Here is a 21,944-nt window from a genome sequence, read left to right as displayed (position 1 = left end):
GAACCTACATCAAAAGTAATATTCTTGAGCTCAAAACCGTGAAGGAACAAAATGACCCAGAGATCCTTGCAGGACGGAGGAACTGTGAAGCACAGTTTTCCCCAGAAGGCAGCAAGGCACTCTCCTGCCGGCACACACTAGTTAGGGAGGCTGGGCAGAGGAGGTGGCTGCCATTTCATCACCATTCACCGCAAACATCAGTTTGACCAAACAGCCAAACACCTACCTCAGGAGTAATACAGCAGTCCAGGACCAGGGGAGCAGCAATGCAGACAAAATGGTCAGTTCAAGGATGCCTGCCCTCTCTGGATCCCTCAGCATGAGGATGGTGCTCCCTGCATATTTAGGAGCACCCCTCAGCTTAGCGCACTGTAACGCCAGCCACATCTGCTGGGATAGATTGAAACCTGCCTTTTTGTTAATACACCTACAGTCCTCTAGTTTATACCCACAGGTTCTCTCCTGGCATAGGCTGTTCTGAGAAAAGGACGAATTTTGCCCCAAAGGCTTGAAAGGCCTAAGGACAGTGCCACAGCAGGGTGCACACTGTTTGAAGGGCAGCAAAGGGAATAACCACGCTGGTAAGCACATAATCATGCTTTACGTGCTAATCCTGCAACGTAGCCTACAAGCACAGACTCCTCTTTATTCCTAGCGAAGAGGCTGGGACCTCACATGCCTACAGTGATGCCACAGATACCTGTTTTTTGCTAGAGGACTAGGGCCTTAATCACAACTGGAAAAAAACACCCCAAGCCCCATTTTGGCCCTGACTGCAAAATTCCAAAATTAAACTCTGAGAAAATATCTAAAACTTAACTAATGGCCAACAAGTAATTCAGGCAGATTTCACTGATACAGATTTCACAGTAAATCCTGTTTGGTGGCGTTTAAGGAAGTGACCTTCCATTTACACATCAAGATTTGCAAAGCCTGCTAGCTATTTTACTGGAAAATAATTCTATCATACTGACTACAAGATTTCAAGAGATTACAGTCTGGGCTAAATTATTGTACTATCAAGTCTGCAGAATACCATACAAAAAAAAAAAAGGGTAAATAGAAATATTGGTTACCTTTGAAAGAATGCACTTAGATTCTGATCCAGCACAAACCAATCTCTCCCTGTGACTTCAGTGGAGCAAAGAAACATGAATGCTCATCTATGTGGATGCGTATGTACATACTTTTTACATGAATTTGCTTGCTTGTGTTCATGGCACAAACAGGTAGGAAACCTCCCTCCTCCACCCCAAAAGTTAGGATGCAAGTTACATGCAATAATTGGCAAGTTGAAGGATCTGCACTTCCTCCCTTTGAAGAAAGTGTTATAAAGATGACAGGCCACTGATTTTGTTACATACCACCCTCGGTCTCCAAGGAACCCCTTCATAAATCCCCAAACATTACCAATTAAGCCACAGTCTTTGGCAAGGTCTATATGCTGCTCACTTGTAGGGCAGTCTAGAAAATTATGCCAAATCTACTACTTCTCATAGGTGTAATGAATAAAAGTAAAGAAAAAAAAAGATCTGCAAATCACTAACAATCTCACCCAGGTTATTACTGCCCTTCCCACAGGTTTGTAGAGAATAAATGAAAGCTACAGGTTCTTTATAAAATGGGTGCTGTACTAACATTACCAACTGAAAATAAAACATCCTTTAATTCTTCTGAGGATTCTAGGTAAAGAATGTCTCAGTAGGACTCAAAGATTGTATTAGTGATGATTATGGGTTCTCCCACAGCCTACAATTTGCCTTCTGAAACTCTTTCAGTGGAAGATGCTAATTATACATGGCTCTTTCCATTGAATCAAACAGGATCTAGATCACATATCGTCACTTTTCTATCCTTTATTCCTGCTCTCCTGTTGAATTCATGCTGAAATTCCAGGCCTGATCTGCTATCCAGGGCCTCTGATAAAGTCCTCCATTGCCTTCCTTAAGGACAGTAAAACGGTTAATCAAGAAGCTGAAGACTCCCAGCTGAAGCTGACAGCCTCTCACCAACCAGCTTACAACTGCACAACTTGCCCCACCGCAATGGGAAACAGATCACAGAACCTTCCCCCTCGCAGAGCAACAAACAAGACCTGTTTCCTCCCTTTAAGGTCCTCACAGCCACAGCCTGTACAACCAAAAACGCTACCAAGCCACTGAGGGAAGAGGAATAAAGGGCATACTGATCAATATACACTGCAAGAGTCATCCAGGTGTCAGCATAGTAAGTAGGGCAACACAGGAAATTAATAAGATGATTTAATAGCTCTTGTCAGTTGATTATAAAGATGGTTACAAGATGAATGCTCATATTTCAACACACGTGCACAGTTTATTCTGTCATTCTTCATATTTTAGAGTTTTCCACAGAACTGACAGAGATTACAGATACATTATTAGACATTGTGTTTGACAGACTATCCAAAGATGTTCTTTACAACAATTTATTTCCTTTGGTACAGTACTACATTATTCTTACCGCAGAATTCATTACTGTCATATGAAAAGCTTCCTATTTACAGTCCTTCTATATGTGGAGGAGCTATTGCTCTAGCACCTGAATGTAGTACGCAGAAGGACTTACAGTCATTCACGTGCATCAGTATGAAACTGAATGAAGTATCACTGTTGGTGATATCACGCCATATGGGCTGGAATATCCCTTTGGCCAGTTTGGGTCAGCTGTCCTGGCTTCTTGGGCACCCCCAGCCTCCTCGCTGGCAGGGCAGTATGAAAAACTGAAAAGTCCTTGACTTAGTGTAAGCACTGCTCAGCAACAACTAGAACATCAGTGTGTTACCAACATTATTCTCATCCTTAATCCAAAACACAGCACTATACCAGCTATTAGGAAGAAAATAACTCTATCCCAGCCAAAACCAGGACAGGCATCTACGCTGTTCAGTATGGAAAAGCCTGGAGGAACTTCACAGGGATGCAACTCAGTTCTGTAAGATAATTTGATACCTTCAGCACTTCTGAAAAAAAAATATTCTTCCTGAATAATTTTTAGTAACTAACAGATGGCATTATGAAACAGGGATAATTCTCTAGTCAAGGACAGAAGTTGGTTTAAAGCTTTCACAGAAATGCAGTAATTCCCTACAAAACTCTGTCAGATTCAGGATTAGGCTCTTGTGGAAAGTCATCCCTAGCTCAAGATTCACAAATACAGGATTTAAAGTAGACCACTATATGACTCCAGGAGAGTATCAGAAAGTATCACAGCCATTTGCTTAGAATAAGTGACAGCATTAGCCGAGCCAGGCATTTTCCAGTATCTCAAATGACATTTTTACAAAGACGTACTTTTCCATCTGACAAACAGCATGGTTTCACCAGTTGTCATCATAAAAATCTAAATGGCAAAACCAAAATTGAGCTACAGCTTCTTTAGTATGGAAAAGGGGAAATAAACATCTGCTCTGATTTCTGCCTCGCTAGTTTGGGGCTTTTAATGCGTTGAGCTAGACAATGTGAAAAAACACTATTTCAAAGCACTGTTCTAACACTCGTCACATCTCTGAGCCATCAAAATTAAACAGCAATGTAGAGGCCATAATTAAATCAAACACAACACCACTTCACAGCACTGTTAAAAAGCCAGGCTGAAAGGGGTCTTATTCTGATTTGAAACTGTAGGCTGGACTTAGCAACAAAACTTATGACCATTTAAGACCTCTTTAGATCATGAATGTCTGTACCAAACTTACCCCAATATGGCAAAGTACTTCACCACATTCCCTAGGCAAAATAATATTACAAACAACGATTCCTACTGTTAAATGGGTATAAGTCTGGAGTCTTCAAACTATTCTGTCATTAACATCCCCAAGAAAATTACACCACAAGTCTTCCTGGGAAAGACAACATAATAATAATAAAGGTATTTCCCAAGAGGCTAAATACCTGTCAGGCAAATATGCCAAAGTTGTCAGACACACACATACAGCTCTAAGCACCTTTACGTAGACCTACAACTCAACATCTGATTTTGTGTGAAAGCAGGGGCCAAAACCCTAATATAGAGGAACAAGAAACACCACAGTCACTCAGTCTTCAGCTGGGAACAAGCCCCAGCCTGCTTTGCCAGGCGCATTCCAAACAAAATTTAGTTCCGATTCTCCCTACCACTTCATTGGCACTCAGGCCTCCGGCAAGTTCCACACGGTGTTGAAATGAGAAAATCATCTCAAAAATGAGATTATCATGCCTTGCTTTCTACTTTCAATGTTTCTACAAAATATGCTTCTTTCAAGGACTAACTCAAAGTCCAGCAGAGCCAAAACAAAGACTCCCACCAAGGGCAAGCTGCCATGCAGCCTGTTTCACAGAAGTCTTTAGCAGGCCCATGGTAGATTCTCCTAAGATGAGGCACCCCAGGAGCTCTCCATCCTGATTCCATCCAGCACCTTCTGCTCATTTTAGTATCAATGCGTTACTGGAGCAGTAATTCTGTATGTTCAGAAGCACACGTCTTCATCAGGTTTAGAGATGGCAGCAGCACGACTGGTGGGGAAAAAGAACTCGTGCTCTGTTCTTTGTCACAACTTTCCCAAGCTGGAGAGCACCAACACAGCATGCAATTGCTAATTGTGCCCTCTCTCATTCACTACTCAAACACTTCTTCACTGAAAAAAAACCCACACACTCCCAAAAACTGAAGCTGCCTGCACCAGACATTGTCTAAAGGAAGTACCCTAATTATGCCTATTTTAGGATTTACATTTTAATTTCAGCTTCAAGACAGCTGGCCTCCTCTCCGGGGAAAACCAGCAGCAGCACAGTGAATCCTTCAGGCATGTACCCTCTCCTTTTCTTTCCAAGTTTCTGCACTGCTTGAAGACATCATCAACACACAACAAAAGGATATTCTAGCCTCTCTGGGTAACAAACTGTTAATGTAAGGACTGCCTAACCTGGAGCAGTAGCTTTCAAGAACTGAGATGATTTATTTTTCCTCCCTCTAAGGTAAAATAAGAAATACCATATAGCCTTCCAGATTCAGAGAGATTAGAAAATGAAAAGACTTTGTGAACAACTTCATCCATCCTTTCAAGACAGAGTGGGTCCATATTCATGTGGCTGCCCCATATCATGGGGTCACTGGCTTGGGTGTCACTGGCTTGTCTTTAATAAAATACAAACACTTCATTGCATAATGCAAGTTAGGTCATCTTTAACAAGGATCTCAACTGCAGAACCAATCCCACAGGTAGCAGCCTTAAAAACCGAAGTGATATTTAAAACAAGTTTTTTTGAGGTGGATTCCTCAGAACTCACTTCATGAAATTCACAATAGGCTTTGATATCAACGCTAACAAGTAATTAAATAAATATTTCAATGATACTGCATTTCCAAGTTTTCTTATGAACATTTAATATGAAAGAGACAATAGATATACTGCCTCAAAGGATATATAGGATAAAAGCCAGTGATGCCCTCATTATTCCATCAACATCATAAGAATGGAAGTGATGAACAGCCTACTCAAGCTTCGTGCGGATGCTCCAAAGAGTTTGTAAGGAAAGTAATCGGACCTTACACAGCCCCTGGCCTAGCAAAGTTTCTTCTTCGCTTCTTATTCCCACAACGTACCCAAAGACCTTTCAAAGGAGGGCAGTGAGCAAGTTAGCAGTGCAGGATGGTATCCACCAGTCCCAGATTCAGCAAGAGCTGGGACACAAGAGCCACTGATTCACAGAAACAACTCCTCAGGAAGGGGCAGCTCCCATCTCTCAGGGCAGCAGTGAGACAGCCAAAACCTACCCACGCATCTCAGTACTGCAGTGCCTCTCGTACCTGCCAGAGTAAGCAGATGAGTACAGGGGATGTAGGAGGGAGAGCAGTTTCCTCATGCTCCCTTCTGTGCACCCACACAAGGCCAGCCTGAATTCCTGATCCGCAACAGCCACCAACTACTGCTGCTGCTGACTGGTCACCAACACAGAAAGGGTTTGTATGCTAGCACAGTTCTTTCCAAATCTCTATTTCCCTACTGACATTCTCGTAACTCACTTGAAAATTTAAAAACCTTCAAGTTTGCCTTTTCTGAATTGCAGGCGCACTGAAGGGGAAATATAAAATAAAATTAAATACAGGTAGAATATTAGTATAAGACACTGAGTCAAGCTTATATAAATCACAGTGCAAACCACACAGTCCTAGCGTACTAACGGTCTGAGCAACCTTTATCTGTTGCACACATAAATATTCAGAGAATAACACAATGCCAGCTGCCCTCAGGAAGCTGAATAATACCGGTTCCACGTTACTGCCATCGCTCACAGCTCTGCTGCCTCCAGCCCACCTGCCACTACCCTGGGCTGTCTTTGTGCTGACTGAAGTGCATGGGCTCTTTTGTTGGTCGCCTGGAAAATACCACCCACAGTATTTGAGCCCTAACATTTCAAGTAGCTCTAATTCAGCTTTCAGCTCAGCTAAGTTCTTTGTCCTCTAAAAATAACTTTTTTTTTTAATTGCAACTGGCTACAATTTTCTAATTCTTTGTGACCCCAGACCTCTAAATCTATTACCCAGAGACAGCCAGAGTAATCCTTAATGAAGGTGTGAGTACGATGCAGCATGCTAAGGGCCATCTGGTTGCCAGGTGTTCCCTGGCTTAGCTTTTCCTCACAACACACATCCCTCCTCCTCCTCCTCCTCTTTTAATTCCAAGGAAGGCAATTTCTACCTCGGGACAGTCCTTCATTAAAGATACAGGCAAGGGCTTTATTGCAAGCAAGTCAGCTGCAGCACAGCAATGTTCAGAGCCTGCAGCAGAGAGCCGAGAAGGTCTGTTTATTACCATACATATCTTCCTGTGACTAGTAGCAAAAGATTAAGCCAAGTGTATTTCTGTTAACAGGAAGGGAGCCAAGTACAACATTTTCACTGTAACCCTATGTCTTGTGTCCTTTGCTCACAATCGAAAAAAAAACCCTCAAAAAAAAAAAATTAAAAGTTAAGAGAGCAGCTTTTTAGAACAAGACCATTTATCTAAAAAGCAGGTAATTTGAAAAGTACTAGGCAAGATTCACAACAGGTGTAATTCCATGTTTTTTAGGAAGCAACACAACCTATCCAGGGAGGTTAGATCCTGCAATCTTTGTTTTCAAAATGAAGCATTAACTTCCTTAAAATCACTGTCTTTCCAACAGGTAAAGGCCTTCCAGCTCTCAGATACACATTCCTGCCCCTCCCCTTCTCCAGTGCTCTGGAGTATTTGAGAGAGCTGGACTGGCAGAAAGTCACTCATTTTTGCACAGCACTAGCGTTGCCCCAGCTCAACTTCCTGAGCCAGCTTCCCACGGGGTCAAGCAAGGACCAGGCACCGTGGGAGCAAACAGGCACAGGACCCCCACAGGACCAGCTGAGATAAGCCTTGGCCGCCAGAAGACTGCATCCCAGACTACCAAACTGGAAGGCTGCTCCAGGTTCCCACTACTGCACTAATATTAATATGCATAAAGTGTCCCATATTTCACGTTTGCTAAACCCAGCAAACGTTTACTTGGGCACTTCCAGTAGTCTGTTCTTGGGGACGGTTTTCAGACTTTACCAGGGTGGGTGGACATACCTAGCAAAATTGTCTCAGTATTTCTCAAACACAGTAGGAAAAACTGATTTCTGCTATAGCAAAGAGAAAAGGTCTTGTAACTCCTTCCAGTGTACAGAGTGGGACTCCGTGCTGGGCAGCTCCACAGAGTGAGGCTTGATGCTCCTGCCGTCCTCAGGAATTAGTACGATAAGAAACAGCAAGTGCTGCTGCTCAGCAGACACAGGGCAGAAATGTCTACTCTGCCCCAGCAGCTAGGAACTTGCTTTCCCAGGCTCGGGCATGAACAAAGGACCCGTCAGAGCCACTGCCCGGAGGGCGCTCCAGTAGCCTGCAGCCCTTGGCATGGTCTGTAGGCACCCTGGGCCTACACTGCGCATGGGGAGGTCAGGCCCCAGTCACTTTATCAGCAGATACAGAGAGGATGATTTTGCAGACAAGGCTGAAATTTGCCCATAAAATCCCAACAGGAATGAATTGCAAGCCAAGAAGAGCTTCTCTGGTCCTACTGTGGATCAGGACCTAAGCAAACAGGATAAGCTAAACCCAGAACCTACAGCAGCCCTGTGATGAACATGCCAGAGGCTCTCCCCACTAGCACGTGCTGTTCACCCCACTTGCCCAAAGGTTCGTCAAAACAAGGTTCGTCAGGAGAATATCACAGGTTCTTTTTTCCATGGTTTCATGTATAGCAGGTTTCTTACTTACATGGAGCTCTGCCCAGAGTTCTTCAATGCAAAATGAGTGATGAAACTGAAAAGCAGCAAATTGAAAGAGAGACAAACAGGAATGCAGCCAGAGCTACAGTGAAAGGGGAAATTGCCCAGTACCACTGCCAGTTTTCAAGGATTTTAAAGTTCAGCTGAGAAGTAAATCCATCATGGAAAGGGAAACATTAACAAGTGACTCAAGACACAGCACCTTTATTCTTGAGGCCCTCTTGTTTGCCCATTTGACTACTTGCACATTTTAATATCTTTTAAAAGTAAACTTTCTGCTAGAATTTATTTTCACAAGCCTCAAAACATTCTTCAAAGAGCTACTCATCTGCTTAGCGGCACAAGCATGGGGCAGGGCTTGTTTACTAATCCAGGAGGATTAGGCTTCTATCTAGATCATGCCTCGCCTGCAGGTAAGGGCAGTAGAGCAGACAATAAATAAACCAGACTTGCCGACTGCAAAGGCATGAGTGGAACCAAATCCAAAAGAAAGTTACATTTACATCATGTTTGGCTGTGGAAAAGAGAGGAACACAGGGAGACAAGCTGCTTCTTTATATCTGTTGTTCAACAGTCTCTGGAGATCCTGGACACGCAAATTCTAGTCCTACTGTTGCGCCAACTCTGAAAATAAACCTACAAGCTACAGCTGAAACAAGTCTCTACAGCTAGTTTTTCAAATAAAAACATAACGCATGCCTCTGACCTCTCTTTTTGCCTTTTAATGCATGCAGAGATCACTCTCCCACTGGAGGAAAACTCATTTTTCACTTACCTTCCCTCTCCCTTAGGCGAGTGAGAGAAAGCCACCAAAACACTGCCAGAGAAAACACAAAACCACACTACATCTAAAATATTCATTCTCTTGCCCATCCCAGGACACTGACAGATCACCTACTCCATTGCACACTGGAACAAGCAATGTCACTTGCAGTAACTTAAAAAGCAGAAGAAAATTTCATCCTCTTCAGAAAAAAAAAATTACTACTTCTATTAGTGTATAAAATGAATCAGAAACAAAAATAACTCAGATCTTCCAGGTGACTGAAACTTCAGAACTCAAGTTCACCTGGCAGTGGCAGGGCAGTAAGGGCCAAACAAATCACCTGGCACTGATCACAGTCAGAGATATTTCAGAGGAATGACCCATAATACCAGCTCTGCAATACCGTATCACCAAGGAAATAGTTCTGTCTGTTCCTAGTGGTAAACATAGCTTCATGTCCTGAAGTATGGAAAACATTAGGCTTGCCCAATTTTTTTTTTTACAAGTACTTATTCCCTGCTCCTGCTTGTAAGAGGCTGTAAAAAAAAATTCAGTCCTAAAACACTTAATTCAAAGTGTAAATAAGTTACTTACTTTCACCATCACCATGTTGGTCTGTACCCATCACTGGAAGAAAACAGAAAATTCATGACCTCACCCAAAAAAGAAGTATCTGCCTAAAACAACCAGAAGCATTTTAATTTGCTGGCTCAAGAAGGTATACACCTTCACTGATTAAACTCTGCCATTGTCAGCATCTTTAAAAAAAAAAACGTTACAATCAAGGGCTACTCTCTCATAAAGAGCAGTGTACATATTCAGTTGTGCTGCAATACAACGAACAGAATCAAGTTCATAAAGAGATTTCAAAGCAAGGCATAAGGCATTGTTTCAGCAGATACTACTTGACTTACTATCAGTGTCTCAAAGCCTGAGCCTGCAATAAGGGCTTCAAAGACAACTTAGTCCAGACAAACCAAAGGACGGAAGACCCCCAAGATTTCAGCTGCTTGATGTGCACTAAGCAACACTGGCAGCGCCTGCACCAGTCAGCGCTCATCCAAAAGTCAGTCTCTAAATGGACTCAAGGGCTGCAGAGATGGCTGATGGGAAAGGCATGACCGGCACTCTGTGCCTATTGGTAATTACAGGTAATAACGCACGTCAGTGCTGCCATCCCGATATCAGCTTTGCCATCTAAACACACACACAACTATTCAGGCATCTGAAGAATCAATATCATAAATATGGTGAAATGAGACAGTGTGTTTCTAACTTCCAAGTGCCTGTAATTATCAGTTAAAGCTTTGCAACATATTATTAATTCCACTTATTGCTAACAGTGATGCTGTAAGTGTACAGCGGACCAAAAGAAGTGAAGGCAAAAAAAGAAAAAAAAAAAAAAAAAGAAAAAAAAAAGGAAGAAAAAAAAAAAAGCCTGATGGAATTCAGGATTTTGCCCAGAGAAACAGTTTTGTACCAGAGGTCATTCTAAGTGAATAAGACTTGAATACACTTTTTTTTTTTTAAAACTAAATGCATTCTATTAAAAAAAGCTCTGAATTATTCCTATTGAAAGGCACATCTAAGAGTATTTTTAATCTTGCATTCAAAATACTGAAGGTGTTTTAAAGCAATACTAGTAGCATGCCATTTAAAATGATCTAACCTAAAGGACTGTAAGTATTACTATAAATGACTGCTGCTAATTTTGGCAAACTATGTGGAATATAGAATTATAGATATTAATTTGTCATATTACAAAATGCCTTTTATTCAAAGCCTTAGACATACATTTATTATATGCTGTAACAGATAGCATTGGGTAATATGAAATGCTTACATTCAATATTTTGCTGAGTCTTATTCAGAAGCACAACCAGCTCTCTATACCCCGAAAAGCTTAACTTTGCAGAACAACATGGAATGAAAGCTCTTATTTACCACACTCTATCCCTTGCTCTTTGGAATGAATCATGTTATTAACTGTTCTCCCCCACACAGAGAGAGATTTGTTTGTTTTTCTTTCTTCTTTTTTTAAATCGCTCTGTTGAATATGTTTGCCAACTTTCCCTTTACTACTCCAGGAAATATACATATTTTATCTCCCTAAGCAAAAGCAATATACAGTTTCCTTTCTCCTGATTTATGGGTTTCTTCATCATTTTCCCAGGGGAAATTTTATGGGACATCAAATCAATCATGTTAGAAAAGACAGGGATGAGGACAAAAAACTAACTTGCCACTTTCCTTCCAGGCACACTTAGCCCCAAGCCTAAATGCCAGGTCTGCTCTGGACTCCTGGCAACACAGACACCAACTCCCAGGTGTATTCTGAGCATGCTGACAGCTTCTGGAGAGCATTCTTATGGCCAGACTCTGCCCTGACTGAATTCTTTCCTCAGCCTTCTTGAACGTTTTCTAATTGCTGAGGGAAATAAAAGCTAGTATTGATTTCAACATGACTCAAGGGAAGCAGGCAAGTGCCTGACCGCGTGAAGATGGTCTCACTGCAAACAGGAGCGGCAGCCTGCCTGCCACACCCTGCGACACAACCACCAAACAGCAGCTTGAGACACCTGAAAAGCACACCAGGCACCACCAGACAGGGATTTGTCAGCGAGAGGCATCGTGCACGTGAACATACGGCTGCTATTAATCAAGCCACAGTCACGGGAGCTCAAACAAAGCTAGCAGCTCTGCTTTCTGAGTGATACCACATGGCCAGAATGGGAATGGGTGCCCAAGGATACCTTACCAGATCACGTGGGAGCAACTGCAAGAATGGGACAGGGGCTTAAAAGGCTGTGAGGTCTCTTTGGCCCACAATTAGCCAGTGTTGGATGTCATTACAGTGCTGGGAGTCATTACATTGAAATGTACAGCCTCGGGTCCAGAGTCCAGACAAATTCCCCATGAGGGGATCAAATCTTTCTCCTCAGACCTGGCAGTGACAGAAAGGCTGCTGCAGAAAACAGAATAAAAGAGCTGGTTAGCTAAAACAAACTAACTAGCTTTCCAGCTAACCAGAATTCAGATCCAGACCTGAACCCTCCTTAAAGTCAAAGGATTTTGAACATGCACTTTCAGTCCATTTCATGGCAAACACAGAAAAGAGGCTTTACCCACAGTCCCCCCCAGTCTCCGAGCTTTCCCAGAGGCTAAGGAGGTCCTCATATTTAAGGTATGGCACCCTGCAATTGCCTGCCCCAGCTTAATAAGTCATACAGATACCTTCTACAGAAAATGAGGAGAGCAGAAAAGAAAGCCTTATCTCTACCTCAAACCCAGGCGGGGTTCCTGAGGCCACAGCTTGGCCAGCACCGTGGTTGAGCGATGTAGGGAAGGAGGCCAGTCAATGTAGATCTGCGCTACAGCCAACAGATCTGGGTTCCTGGCCCAGCAGTAAAGCATCAGATCACTTTTGAAGGTCCACAGCACTTTCTACTGTTCATCTCTGGATCAAATTTGGACCAAGGCCGGAGTCTTCAAAAGCATAATCCTAGCTCTGCTCTGAAGCTTTATAATATTCCTACTCTATGTTCTCATTTTGAGATATTGTCTAACTTTATTCCTCCAAGATCAGAACCTCAGGAAAAGTGGCACGTTTTGCATGGCAAAGCCACTCTTCTAACAGATAATGTATCTTCAACTGACAGCTCCTAGTTTTAAACCAGAAACCAGCCCCCAGCATTCTCTCCAGAAAATAAAGTGAAAACATAGGGTTAATTGAATCAATAGGTCTTATAATTAAATGCTGCCAAGTTAACTGACATGATTGGACTGCTGGTTTTGGTTTGTTTTTTCTTTTCTTTTTTTAATGTTGTTTATCTAGAGGTTGCATACACTTTAAATACAGCTAATTTTGCAAACAGCTATTGAGATTTAGTTTCAATCTCCCTCGGGGAACAAAATGACAAGTTTCACAAACAGAAAAGTAAGTTTTCATAGACTCAACTCATTGGAAGCTACTGCGATCTAACTGCATTACAGCTAGTAGAAGTACTAACAAAAACTCTTCCTACTTCTTGCCGGAGGCTTGACCAACACGAGACAAGCAATATTCCTCAGATCCCTGTACCCATGAGTGCCAATTGTAAAAGAAGGAGCAAAATTTGCCACAGGGGCTGAATTCTACCCACAAATCCATAACTTAAGAATTCACAGATATAAACTGATTTCCCTGAAGGGGAAAAGTACCGCAGATTTTCAATAATGAGAAAACAGAGCTGAAAAGGGCACTCTCTTTTTCCAGATGGTGCAAGTGTGCAGATTCTATGCACTCAACACAGTTGTATTGATTTTGCTCCACTTAACACTCTTGCTTGTAATAGGGCCATTGTCTCCCTTACACTGTATGAACATACAGATACACATAAATATTTTAGCTGCAAGATGGACACCATGTGCTAAAATAAACAAATACTTATCACACCACCAAAAGTCAGAAAAACAACACGTTTTAAAAATGCTAAAAGAGAAGCAGTATATAGTAACATCGGTCAAGCCTATCAAGCAGCACTAACCTCTCTCACAGATTACAGAAAATGAAGAGATTTGATAAATCTTTATATGACTGAGGTTGCCCAAGCCTCACCTTTTCACCATAATTCCTTTCAAACTGGCACCCTAACAAAGAATCAAGATACTGAGTACAAACACTGACACTCTGAAACTGTTGTCTCGTTATCATTTTGAATTATTGCTACGGGCTCTCCCCCGCCTCCCCAGTCAAGACAAAAGAACAAAGATCAGTTTCATCTGCAAGACTGCTGTAGGGGAAAACAGCAGTGAGTGTAAAACCATAAGGAGCAATAGCATTAGCTCATCTTTTCTCCTTAATACAGCAGCAAACAATTAGTGTTAAAGTAAAATGGGTCAATCAAGACCTCAAAGCTTCTTAACAGCTAGCACAGTCAACCCATGTGGCCACAGCAATCCAAATTAACCCCATGGATGCATCAGTCCTTCAGTCCTTTCCTCCAATACCTAGAAAGCAATTACAAATGTCACATTGAATCTCCTTCTAAAACACCCTCCTAGTCCAGTAGCATAACCTGTGATTAAACCTACCCATGAAATAAAAGCTTTTTGCTCTACTGAGGCAGATGGCTTAAGAACTCACCTCTGTTTCCAGCACCAATCCTCTAAATCAGCTCCACCCTATGGAAATCAGTCTCATGCTGTTTTTTCTTATTAGCTGAGCTGCACTACTGACCTGCTGCTAATCAGCACACCTGTACATGAAGCAAAAGAGCAGAAGAAAAAGCACCAGCCCTAAACATGTCAAGACCCACCCAGACTCTCCCTTCGTGCGTACATGTGTGTTTGGGGAGGGATAAGCAATGCAGTGATTTCACAGAACACTGTTCATTTCCCTGCTTTCTCTGGAGCTACTCAGCACCACCAAACATCATCAAGGGTTTTCCACCACTGAGCCTACACACCCTGAATTTACACTCTTTCCCTTTTCAACAAAAACATTCCCTTTTACATTAAAAACATGCTTAACTTTTAATCATGCTTAAGGCTTGCTTTCAAGGGCAATTAAGCACGTGTTTAAACAACGGAATAAGTCCAGATGGACCAAAACAAGCATCTTGGAGTCTTAGGGAACAATTCTACATTTCAGCACATCCATAATTTTATTTCTTCATCAAGTACACACATGGACTTTAAGGTAGCACACAAACAAAATATCCTGATTGTCAGATAACTCAGTTTAGAAGGGACCTTGGGAAGTCACCTAGTCCTAGGACCCCAGGATATTATACCTTTCCAAAATTCTGGCTGTCATTTGTGTGCATGTTAACTGGAACACTCCCTGCTCCCTTTCTAGGTAAGGCTTCAATCTAGCAACAATGTCCTGCAGGCAGGAGTGCCTCTTCAGGGAACCCCAATAAAACCAAGGGGTACCTTTTTTCCTTTTGCTGCGAGCCAAAGGTGATACCAGATCAGTTCTCAGCAGTCACTGCTTGTGCTATAGGCAAAAGATTTGAGAGGAACTCAGGCCCTTGGACTGACCCACAATTTTTAGAGAAGCACTACCATCAAAGCTTTCCCCCCTGCCTTTCATAAGCTAACTGTCATTTGTCCCATTGTGGCTGATCAGATTTCAGATCTGACAGAATGTGCAGCTGCATTACAAGTTCTGTCAGCACCCTGCAACTCTGTCGAGCTTATAGTAATAGGTTACTTTCTGAAACCCACCATCATAAAGTCCTCACAAGCTAAATTCTTTTTGAGTTCTTCCTCTTCTCACTCCTTTAAGAAAACAAACCTGTTTCCAACACATATGTATGACATGCCACATTTGGGGGCGATAGCTGAGATAGTCCCGCAGAGTCTGCAATGGGCCTCACCACCCATTTCTGTGCTGAGACATTTCTAGCAATTTCCACAGCTCGGACAACTGTTAAGCAAGCACAGGGCCAGAGCCTGCTCTCGTGTCAGTACACATAGCAAATGTTTCCCCTCATGAATCCAGGTATAGTGTTTAGCAAACAGTAACTCATACAGCAAGCAGCATGACACAGGCTGAAAGGAAACGTATGCTTCTGGAAAAACATCTAGCAACAAGGGAATTCTTAACCCATAGACTGCAGGCATTTATTTAGGGACTACTATGATCAGATCACTCATGCCCAGGCTCCGCATCCCAGGGATCATTAAATTATGACTTTTCTTTATTGTCAGAATGTATTTAAAGAGCACAGCTAAGCAGGTACTGACATAACATACCGTAACAATTACATCATAACTCTAAATCAAGGGTGCCAATGCCGCTTTATGTAACAAGCTGCATTATAAGCACAATGAACTGCCCTCCATGCTCAAAGTGTGCTAAAATCCTCCACAGAACAGCAACTTTCTATTCTCAGGATGACAGCTCTTTGGCTTCGCTCAAACACCCACAGGCTACACACAATATGGGTGCAACAAATTGTAAAGTTCCATTAACCAAATCCTGTCCCTTAGGTAAAAGATGAGAAAAAGAGACAGAATTTACGCCGCTACACCTCTCTGCTGAAATCACCCCTCTTCGCAGAGCCCTGCTGCACCAGGGCTCACCTGCGTGTTTCATTTCCACGCTGAATGCTCTCACTAAGCCACTGGGGTTATTTTCAGAGTGTTAGTTTAGCTCACCTGTAAAGCCTGAGCTGCGGGAGACTGGTACCACATTAAGACTGGCATCCTGCCCACTGCTGAGTGCACCATCAATGTTTTGCAAATGGGTGAAATGAAATACGCAGTGAGGAATTCAGCAGTTCCTAGACCTAGGTGCAACAAGGGTGAGTTTGGGATCCATTTTACGTATGAGACTTTCTGACGTTAGCAGCAGAAATAGACACCCACCCACAAACTTAACTGGACTGTCTCTGTGCTAATTGATGAGAGATTTTACCACATGCAGGGAAGGTGCCCATCACTTACTTGTGATCTATGAAGTAATGGCATGGGCACCTTCATTGGTAATGTGATCTCAGCACAATCTCTCTCTCTCCCTAGCAAGGGCTTGAGATGCTGCGATCATGTCATCCAGTCAGGAGGGAAGCAAGAGAAGCTATAGAAAATAAATACATTTCGCTGCTGAGCCTCTTCTTGGGTGCACTGGCTATGAGATCCATAGTCTAGACATCCCTGCAAGTCTAAACCAGCACAGGTAAAAAGAACCAGGTTCTTTCACAGGGAGAAAACAAAGGTTTGGGGAGGAAATGGGAAGAAAAAGGATACGTGCTTCAATCTTGCAAGGAAGAACCCTTCTAAAACAAAAGGGAAAGGTTTTCTGAACTGCGAGCAGCACAAGTGCTGGACAGCAAATGATTTTTGTGAGGAAGGATGGAGAAAGATTTGTTGAAAGGCATAACAAATTATGAAAAGGGATGCTAGAGACCTAGAGTAAGAAAGACTTACAAAATATGTACAAATATATGCCATTTGACTGCATGATTTTATGTTAATAACCACTTATATGTGAAAGCCTGTGCCCTTACATCAGGAAGAAGCCTACATGAAAATCTACCAACGAATCGGAGAATATCTTTATTCAGAGGAAACCTGAAAGTTCCTGCTTAGCACGAGGAAATAAATGATGTTGGTATCTTACATACAGAAAGCAACTCTACTGGCATGCGGCACACCCCCTTCTTTCCCGGAGGTGTTTCATAAAGCACATCTTATTCAGACGGCAGGTCGTACTTCGTGTCTCAAACATATACGCAACAAACGGAGGCAAGCAGTCTTTATTTGGTAGATCGCATTCGGCGCAACGTTACGGCACCGCAGAGCTGCACGGGCTCGGGGCTCGTACCTGCAGCCCTTCGAGCGAGGCATATTTTGCATAATTTTCTCTTACATAAAAAGGCTTTGTTCTCCACCGCCTCACTGCGGTTACAGCCGCACGGCTGTCTCCTCTCCGTGGCTGATCCCTTCAATACAGGGAATGATATTTTATTTTTCTTCTTCCCCCTCCCTCCTCCCCGATGCAAATTAAAAGCCCTTACGACCAGTGCACCCCCTCGTCTCACCCAACGTTCTTTGTTCAGCCTCGCAGATCCCTTTAGAGGAGCTTAGGGGCGGGAAAGGACAGGAGGTTACATCCTTTACAGGGGTTTAGGGGCTGGAGACGCCGAAAAACCTTACCGACAGCCGGCAGAAGTCGATTATGAAGGTAAAGCAGGGGTTACGGGGGAGCCGCCCCCCCACACCCTTTACCTCCGGCCGCCGCTCCGAGACGGGTCCGCAGGGGCGGGCGACCGGCTGCAAACTTCAGCCCGCTCCCGCCTCGGCCAGCGCGCGCGCCAGCCCGGCCCCTCGCGCCCATGCCTCGCGCCCCCAACTGCCCCAACGGTTCCCGCCCTCCCGCCAACGGCCGTTCTCTCCTTTCTTCTCTTCTTCTGACGGGCACCCGCCGCCCGCTAACGCCCGCCCGCAGCGGGGCAGACGACGAAGGGGCTTCGGGAGGCTCCTTACCTGAGCGCCGCGGCGGCTGCCAGCACCGGGACAGAGAGAGGGCGCGCCGCCGTCGTGCCCGCCTCAGCCCGCCCCGCCGCTCGCCGGGCTGTCGCCGGGACGCGGCCGCCTGCGCGCCGCGAGCCCCCGGGACCCGCCCTCCTCCTCCTCCGCCCCCGGCCCCGCCCCGGCCCCGGCGCCGCTCCCGCAGGGCCCCCGCGGCAGCGGCGGTAACGGCGGGCGGCCCCTTGCCGCCCCGCCCCTGCCCGCCGCCCGCAGCGGCCCCTGCATTGCGGAGGGGGCCCACGGCCGCCCCTGTACCTGAAGGGCTCCGTGCTTACCGGGCCCGGCCCCCACTCTGTGCCCAGACCGCAGCCGAACGGCTGTCACCCAGGCCGTGGTCGGTCGTCCCCGCCATCATTGAAAAGCATCCCGAAAGTCCCTCACTTGCTTTCGTTTGGGTCTTTCAGTGATGCAAGTCTCGGCTCAAGCTAATTTCTCATTTTCTTCTGGAAAAAGAGAAAGAATGATGGCGAGATGGGTAAAAAACCGCTTTTACAACACCTCAGAAAGCGCACTGCTGCTTACTGACAAATTGTGCTCTGGCAGGGCCGAGCTCTCCCACCATTTCCTGGACTCTGGCCGTGAAAGGTGTCCCATTACTGTGTCACTTACCAGCTTCTCGAACTGAACTTTCCTCCTCAGCCCCTCAGGACGTCAGTTGCTGTTCCCATGTCCCTTCCCTGGAAGCAAAGCACACAAAGGCAAAGCCATCCCTCATGCAATGCCGCTGATGTGGTGGAGCTCCGGCACAGCTCGCCTCACCCTTTCTAGTCAGAATAGCTCGATTTCAGTTCCCTTTGCTGGAGATGAAAGAGTAAAATGTGACTCTCTTACCTGTTCCGTTTCCTAAACAGATTAGTCTAATGGGTTTGTTGGAAATTAGTGTGCAGAAGCCAGTCTGCCAGAATCTTAACCGGCCGTTCTGAGTATGCCATTTATGTGTTAGCCCAATAAATGTTTTTGAAACAGGTGTTATGTTTTGATCCAGTAAAGATAAATATTGCTATTCTTCTTTACGTTTGGGTGCGCAGAATACACACTAACCCATACTGCAGTGCAAAAACTTTAAATGCTAATTTCAGTTTTGTGTCGTTTTGCAGCACCACTTTGAGTACTTTGTCTGTATTTTTTCCAAAGCCTTGCTAATTTTAGGTACCTCGTTTGATTTCAAGCATGATTTTCAAGAGTACTGAGCACTCTTTGTCTCCACAGACTTCAGCAGGTGATCTAGAGTATTTCATATCTGTAATTTGGGCCTTACGTGTCTTAGACCGCGTGGTCAAAATGCAGGCTCAGGAAGGCCTAGGCCCCGCCATCGCTTCTGTTTCTTCAGGTGCAATACAGAGATGGTCATCCCTCAACAACTACTGCACTGGATTGTGTTCCAGCCCCATGTTAATGTCCATAAAGTGACTAGGGGATGCAAAGTTATTTTGTTAAGTATCTTTATGTATTTGTAAATCAGGAAATTTTATTTTCTTTTAAAGGTCTGCAGACGCTTCTCTTACAGTCCTTTTCCTGAGCCCTCCTCAAGCTGTTTGGAAGAACTTCCCACTACTGCCGCTTCCCTCTCCTAGCATTTCATCTATAAATCAGTGGCATGCAAGGGGAGCAGAACCTTGCCAAGAGGACAAAGCCATCATGTTCCCTCTGGTTACTCACCACTGGTGACCTATATCCATCCAGAGGAGATACTGCCAGAGGACACGGATTTGCTGCAGGCAGTCTTTCTTCCAGACTGCCAGGAGCAAAGACACCCATTTGGTGCACAAGGAATGTGCACCAGTGTGCCCAACAGCCCAGGGATCAGCAATGCCTTTGTCCTGCTGTCTTCTTCCCAGCCTCTCCGTAGAGGCCCACATGGCCATGCAAAGACCTTGATGGAGCTCTCCCTCCAAGCACAGAGGCTTTGCCCTTTCTTTCACCACCTAGGTAACAGGAATGCAGGCTTATGTAAAGCCTAATCAGGAGCCCTAGGAGGGCATGAGCAGTTGACTTGATCAAGGAGAAACAGTTACACTTCATCCAAATGGAAATTAGATTTATTTAAAGCTTACACTATTAAAAAAAAAAAAAAAAAAAAGGAAAGGACAGCTTATATTTTTGTGGGAAGCAAATACTGCAATGGGTGTCATCAAAGAGACATCTTAAGAGAAAGACACCATGTACAGTAAATACACTCTGCACTGTCCATAAACATTCCTAGAGATCAGAGGGGTGATAAAACTAACCAGAGAAATGCTCAGAATATTCCGTGTGCCATGGAGGAATCGATGCCTCTAGCTCAGATGCAGTACGTCGCAGCCTGCCTCTTCAGCAGCAGCCTGCAGAGAAAGAGGGAAGGTGAATCTTGGAAGTTAGTCATTCATTTGCAGCTCTCCTTTAAACAATCATCAAAGATGATGAAAAAAAACCACAGAAAAAAACAACATGGCATTCGCCGTTTTCCCCGAGATAATTATCTAATCAAATTACGTTATACTTTACATTAAATATTCAGCACCAGCGTTGACACTAGATGTTTTAAGACAGGAAAAATTCTTATAATTTATGTTAGAGATATTAAAATGCATGCACATATTTTTATTAGAAATATTCATACGGAGATCAAGAAGCATCATCTCACTAACAGATAGTGGGGAAAGATTTTTTTTTTTTACAAAGGAAAAATAGATTTTTTGCATAACCTGACAAACCATGAGCTTTATAGTAAAGCTTTGACACGCTCAATTACAGATCTCTATATGGAGGTCTGGTAAGTCAAATATGGAGGATTTTTGCCTGCCAGCTAAAAGAAAAATGAACAACATTGTTTGTAGCCCTTTTTAGAATAGATTCATTTGAAACAGTGGCTGGGAAACACTGTTTGCAAAGGGACTTGTGTGACAATACATGTTCTGCTTTTCCAATACAGCTATGATAACAAACCACCACTGCTCCTCTGACAGTTTATCAAGCTGCAGTTGTTGGCAGCTTAGGTATTTGGCTTCACTTCAGACTGGGGAAGGAAACATTTAATTTCTCAAAAACACAGCGTGACTCAAGCCGCGGTGCCGATGTCACAGCATTAGCTAAGCGAACAGAGCAGTCAAGGCAAAGCCCGCTCTTACTTATTCACCATGGGAAGAGCTGCGAGCACCAAGGAGGATGATGAAGCAATGGAAAGCATGGCTATGGCCCCTTTACACATTTTCCCCCATGGTATATTTGCAGTCTCTGGGCAGGTTGAATAATCGGTTGAACACTGCCGGGAAACAGCCAGGCAAAGGTGGCCGGGAAAGGCAGGGCTCCTGCCTGGGCATCGCTGAGCTATTCCTACCGGTTGGCAAAGTCTCGGGTCCCTCTAGTGCCCAAGGCAGGCAGTGAGGAAGAGGTGAGCTGAAAAACTCCTTCAAGTGATCGTCAACCACTAAGCAAAATAAAAGCTTCCACTGATAATAGTATCTATTCACCCCTGGCTTTCCATAACAAACTATGTTCGATTTATTTCTGTTTTGAACAAGAAACTCAACAGCAACTGATCAGCTCATAGAGTAAAAAAAGGCTTCTTTTTCTCTGCCTGTCTCCCATTTGATAACACTTCTTTAAAGATTATTTGGAGACACTACCTGTTTGTAAATGTATGCCTCGGGCTGCCACAGGAAAGCTTTAAGCAAAGGCGAGAACTAGCCACAGTGGAAGCCTTTTACCAGGGCAACGCCGCCTTTGTAGACCTTACTTATCTTTGGTCTTTTTGTCCAAGGGACCATAGGCACCCATGTGAATTATGATGGAAGAATTTGCTTCAGGGAGCTACCCTCTAATTTACTAAATGCTTTTGATGTCCAAAGCCAGTCTCTGCATGAGAAGTAGAATAATTTGAAAGCAGAGAGAGAGTACAAAA

At 43.9% G+C, this 21,944-nt stretch overlaps 1 protein-coding gene across 16 annotated transcripts in view; it reads right to left on the bottom strand.

Moving 5' to 3' along the window:
• The window catches only part of MAP2 (microtubule associated protein 2), a 220,173-nt gene extending 202,046 nt beyond the window's left edge, over nucleotides 1-18,127 (bottom strand). For all 16 annotated transcript variants that reach the window (XM_086750745.1, XM_086750751.1, XM_086750749.1 and 13 more), the window contains exon 1: nucleotides 18,020-18,127. The gene's annotated coding sequence lies outside the window, so the exon portion shown is untranslated. The remainder of the gene's footprint in view (nucleotides 1-18,019) is intronic.
• Nucleotides 18,128-21,944: the final 3,817 nt, after the last annotated feature.

The sequence above is a fragment of the Chlamydotis macqueenii genome, chromosome 6 (genome assembly GCF_036417535.1).
Source record: "Chlamydotis macqueenii isolate bChlMac1 chromosome 6, bChlMac1.mat, whole genome shotgun sequence".
Lineage (NCBI taxonomy): Eukaryota > Metazoa > Chordata > Aves > Otidiformes > Otididae > Chlamydotis > Chlamydotis macqueenii.
Note: the sequence above shows the minus strand (reverse complement) of the source record. Positions and strands in the feature narration are given on the sequence as shown.